Source organism: Phalaenopsis equestris, unplaced genomic scaffold (assembly GCF_001263595.1).
Source record: "Phalaenopsis equestris unplaced genomic scaffold, ASM126359v1 Scaffold000434, whole genome shotgun sequence".
Taxonomy (NCBI): domain Eukaryota; kingdom Viridiplantae; phylum Streptophyta; class Magnoliopsida; order Asparagales; family Orchidaceae; genus Phalaenopsis; species Phalaenopsis equestris.
In genome coordinates, this window is record NW_018164875.1 from 609,052 (window position 1) to 615,294 (window position 6,243).

A 6,243-nucleotide genomic window follows, 5' to 3' on the forward strand; every position below is an offset into this window, starting at 1 on the left:
TGTTTATATTTATAATGTTGTACTCTCATAAATATATGCATGTATTGAACACTTTTAGGACTTGTGGTCATGTATTGTTCGAGAGTTCATATATTCCGTGTAAAATTTTGTTTTAGAATGAAGGTATAAAAGAAGGTGTTGAATGTGTTGTTGGAGCTTGAGTTTTTATACTCTTCTTTGAATCTTCTAAGGAAAGTATTCTTTGAGAGATGAAGCTTTTTATGTGAAGGAAAAGAAGGGCCTCCTTCGCTACTCTCTAGTCCCGCCTTCCCTCATTTTAAGGGGTCTCAAAATATCTCCAATTCCTTATTTCTCCTAATCCATGCTTAATCCTTGTTAACCTGCGTTAATGGCATAAATTAGGAATAGACGGTGTGCGAACCAGACAAATCAGTGTGGCCACGCCTACCTCAAAGGAATCGCAGATGGAGGGTCGGCTTGGTCACACCCGAAAACCCGCGCAATTACGTCGGGCTCTCTATTTGGGTAGCGTGACCACGCCGCCCTTGGGTGTGGTCACGCTAGTTGAGGGCCTTTGGGTGCTTCCTGAGGGTTTAGATGTGCTCATGCCCGAGTTCGGGTGTGGCTACATCAGCAACTTTGCATGACCACGCCCATTCTGGCACGACTATATTGGGTCCCACTACGCTTCAATCTACAAAAAGTTCATCGAGGGGGTTTTCGAGCATCATTGGAACTCTGGAGGACCGAATATGAGTAGGACGTGATTCTTGAACATTCGCAAAGGTCCTAATTGCGTCCCAAGAGCTTGAGAGGATGCTTCATGTGTGTGTCACTGAGTAAATGATTCCAAAGTGAAATCCAACTGTCCACACCTTATGCTTAGGACACAAAATGTGTGGATTAATTTTGTCGACGATCTATGTCGCAAGAATATCTGCATCAGAATGACACAACCTCATGACACAAGAACAAACTTCAATACGAATGACACCAAAAGTGATGCTAACTTGGTGACGATCTCCTCAAAAACACCACAATGGTGGGGCATACCACAACTATTATGTCTGAAGCGTTTATTTGAAAGCCTTATGGGCTCCTCGAGTCATGGTAAGCCATGTATGATCTTAATACGGTCCTTTATCATCAAAAGAAAGTCCCATATATTTCGCATAAAAAATGGATCCCAACATTGGAAAATACTGGAAAAGAGAAAGAATCACGAGGCTTAGCCCAGATGAAACGATCCAGTATGTAATTTTCAATACATGAGTCAACACTTCTCTTCAATTAGGGAAGATAGAGTTATAGGCTACAAGGGTCGTCCGATCAAGAATGTTTTGGATTCTTATCTTATTTGCAATTTGGAGACTTTATAAATAGAACCTCAAAACCCTCATTAAAAGGGACCTAAAGTTGGGTTTAAGAGCAAATCCAGAGTTTGTAGGAGGGTGAGTTGCTGCCTGACATCCTACTCTACATATTCAACCAACTTCGCTTGCTGCCACAACCTCGGGTCGCCGCTGCTTCAGGTTGTCGCCACTTCTGACCATTGCGCTGCACTTGACCACCACTACCTCCTCAAGCCACCTTCACTGCCACCTCTTAGGTTGTCGCCGCTTTTTTCCACCTCATCTACCTCTTACGGATGTCTCATTAGGTCGCCTTTGCCCCGCCTCTTTCGATCATCACCTCAGACCACCACCTCTTTTGGTCGTCATCTCCTTTGGTCAGTATCACTGCCCTTTGCCTCCACCGCCTCTTACGTTCACTATCATTTTGGGTTGTTGTAGCAGCAATTCCTCCTACACACTTACATTGTATCCCTTCCACTTGTGGGACAAAAGGATATACATATAATCACTATCTAAGGCTTACATGGTTCATAGCTCATGCAACTCTTAACTATGGCCTTTGCGGCCTACGCCTGCCTTCACGACTCAACTCTATAACCAACTTGACCAACTACAACTTGCGGGCTTCATAGCTCGTGCAGATTCTGAATCTGGCGCCCATGACCTGCGAACGTCATCGTGGCTTGCCCCTATGGCCTATGGTCTACATGGTTTATAGCTCGCACATCTCCTGAATCCAACCCTCGCGTCCTACAGACATCGTCACAGCTCGTAACCAGGCCTACATGGTTCATTGCTCGTGCAGTTCCCAACTCCGGGCCCTCGCGGCTTACAAACATCATCACAACTTGCCCACTACGACCTACGTGACCAACTATATTGCAGTGGATCATAGCTCTTGCACTTGTGAACGTCATCATATCTCTCCATGATGGCTTGCGTTGTTTATAGCTTGTGCAATTTCTGACTTCGACCCCAGTAGCCTACGGACATCGTCAAAACTCACCACTATGACATACGTGGTTCCTAGCTGGTGTAATTCCCAAATCTGGGCCCTACGACATACATATGTTATCACTTCTCGCCACTATAACTTATATGATCAACTATCATCTACGTGGTTCATAGCTCGTGCAACTCCCAACTCTGATCCCACAACCTATGAACATCGTCACAGCTCGCAACTACGACCCGTGATCTATATGGTTCATAACTCATGCAGCTCCTGACTCCGTCCCTCGATGCCCAAGGATGTTGTCACAGCTCGCTACTTTGATCTACATGACAAACTACGACCTACATGGTTCATGGCTTGTGTAGTTCACAACTCTTGTCCTCACGGCTTCTGAATGTCACCAGAGCTCGCCAATACGACCTACGTGATTCATAGCTCACGTAGCTTTCAACTTCGACCCTCGCAGCTTACGAACTTCGTCGTAGCTCACTACTATAGCTCATGTGACCAACTATGACCTACATGACATACAACCTTTGTAGCTTCCTAATACGGCCTCAGTAGCAAAACGAAGCTCTTGAAAAGGTCATATGCATTTCACATGGCCAACTTCGATCGTGAATTTCAACTATTGCTTATAGGACAAGCTTATGCTGTAACTAACGTCTACAACATCTACAGTAGACTACCGTCTTCATAATAACTGACTACGACCCCTGCTGCCAATTTTTTCATCGAGAACTACATCATTTCAACTAGACTATGGATATTATCGTCAAACTAGTATTATACACTTACAATGACTGTCTTCATAACTCAATCTTCCCTAATTCAAGAGAAGAGTTGACCTATACACTCAAAATTAATATAGTTGGTAATTTCATTTGGGTTATACCCAGTGATTTTTTTATTTTTTTAGGATTTTTCACGTAAAAAACTTATGGTTTTGCTTCTAGTTGCTTAATTCTATATGAGCGTGTGTTGGATTTCCATGCATTTTTTACAAAGTTATCGTGTGGTTATTACTCTGCCGCTGTGAACTTTTTAGCACACATTAGATATTATGATAATATCAAATTTTTATTTGCCATATGCTAGTTTGTTAAATATTAAATGTTTTAATAAATCAAGCATTTTTAAAGATCATTACATTATAATAATCCGATAAACTGTTCTCATTATAAGTTATTGATTAAATAATTATAAACATTTATTATGACAACAAGATATTAAACTTAGTTGAACAACAATTAACTTTAAAATAATTTATCTTAATATAAATTTAAATAATAAAAAATTATTATATAAAATTTTAAGGCATTTGAACAAAAAAAAAATTAAAAATGGTTAAAATAAGTAATATGATATAATAGTCAATAATTTTGCATGAGATGTTTTAAGAGTTGCAATCAACCACCATCATTCATATGAATTACATTTTTAACAAAATTTACAATTAAAAGCAACTGTTGCAAGTGATGAAAACACATTAATAACAATAATACACTATTCTAAGTTTTCATAGGCATAAATTAAGCACTATGAAGTATACTTAAAATCAATACATTAATATTGATGAGAAAACTTCAAGATATCAAGTTTGCCTATTTTTAATATTGTAAAGGCATAATAATGCAAAACAAATGTTGAATGATTAAAGGGATTAGCTAAGATTATTGGATACTTTTATAAGTGATTTTGGTTGAACATGCAAATATAGAAAATTTAGAGCTCCTACTAGCATTAGCAATGCCTAATGGAAGTTACCATCTTTTTTTTTTTTTTAAGTTCGATGAGTTTCGAGCATCGAGCCTTTTGATCTAGGAGGTGATGCCTAACCATTAGGCCATAATTTCATTTGTATTTAATTTTTGCATGAAGGGCAATATGTGTGATTTGAACTCACTCCCTCATAGTGATAGACAATGATAACATTCATGATGACACAGATAAGTGCACTCTATATGTGTGTTTTTTGCGGTTGTAGCTGTACGAAATATCAGTTCAAAAGCTGCTGTGAAGAATGTAATGTTCAAATGCTGAAATTTAGAAGTAGTTGGTTTGTTCGAAAAGTTCAGTTTTGAAAGTGCTCTGCGGATAAATGTATGAAATACCATCGTGTTCATGTTATATAACTTTCTTTATTCACTTAATCCTGTTAGAAAGAAAGTTCATTGATTCTAATATATTTTTACAGTCTTATATAAAATTTTGATCTAATTGTCGTGTGTGTATGTATTATGAGTTTTGTAAATAATCAAGGGAATGTTTAATAACAAAAATATTGTGGTATGCGTGTAATTAACATGACTTAACGAATTACAACAAAAACAGGAATTTGGACAACAAACAAAATTGGAATTTGTGGAATTCAAAATTGCAGACTCGCGAAACACAATGAGGGAGTAGCTTCCACAAATTCATAAATTTATGCGGTGCGGAGAACTCATCGTTTGCTTTAAATGTGCAACCGAACAATTGATACAGACGTTTGGGCTCAAAATGCAATTTAATAAGCTAAAGCAAACAAACCCTGCGACGTTTGGGTAAGTGTGCTGATTTTGGCTTGTTTGGCGCGACATTCTCTCCACGGTGCCGCGGGAAGCCGCAAAAAAGATTTGTTTGGCGCAACGTTTCACTCGCGGAAGTCGAGAATTTGAGCAAAACGCGGGTTGAGGGTGAGACCCACGACATGCGCTTCCCCTATGATTTTTTACTCCCATACCCCTCAATTCGACCCCACCTTCATTACTTCTTCATTCATTATTTCTCCCTCATTCTTTACCTACCCCGTCGAGTGCGACCTTCCTCTGCCCTAACTTGTCGTTCCAAACATCATCTCCTTCCAAGATAACTATTCTCAACCTGCATTTTCTTTGAGAAATCTTTCGTTTATCCTGGATTTGTATCGTGAAGATTTGTTGTGTGTAATTGGTTTGATACTTGTTTGTGTTGGTAGATTTGGTTCTGTTTATCTCTGTTTAAGAATGTTCATACAAACCTAAATACAAATGTAATGCTTAGCACTAGAAATGTGTTGGTGAACTAGATCAGCTAAGAAATCTTATTGTGATGCGTAGCAACGATGCGTAGGGGGCATATAGTAAGAAAATAGTGTAAGAAGGGGCAACAAACCTTCATTGCCATCATTTTTATTCTCACAGCCATAAAACAAATGTAGTTCATTTTCTCTTTGAGAATGCTGATGCAAACAACATTTTTTTTTTCAAAACTTCTGCCAAAGCATCTCTCAATAATACACTCACCCCCAATGAGCAGTGAAATAAATAGCTTCGAAAATAGTTTCATGTCATACTATGCATAGATATTGATATCCCTTTGGGTCATATAACAACTAATTCATCAACACTTTAGGTACTTACTGTTAAGTGAGTTGTGCATATGAATTTTTATTCTATTTTGAAATGAATTTTTGCTTATGAAATATCAAATACTCATCAACACTTTAGGTACTTACTGTTAAGTGAGTCGTGCATCTGAATTTTTGTTCTATTTTGAAATGAATTTTTGCTTATGAAGTATCAAATATGTGACTGTCATAGTTCAATTTTAAACTACTGTACTAAACAAGGGCAAAATGATAATTTTTTAAAAAATAACTGATGCACAGTTGTGTGAACTATTTTCATACAACTGCAACAAATAAGTATACTTTCCTGGAGTAGTTTCTTAAGAGAATACAGTTGCGGTTGAAAATAAAATTTGGAAAACAGTGAGAGTTTGCATAAACATCCAAAATATTTTTATGTATATTTTGGTTTATAAAAATTATGTAAACCCTCGTACTAAACAAGGGCAAAATGATAATTTTTTCAAAAATAACTGATGCACAGCTGTGTGAACTATTTTCATACAATTGCAAAAAATAAGTATTCAACTTTCCTGGAGTAGTTTCTTAAGAGAATGCTGTTGCAGTTGAAAATAAAATTTGGAAAACAGTGTGAGTTTGCA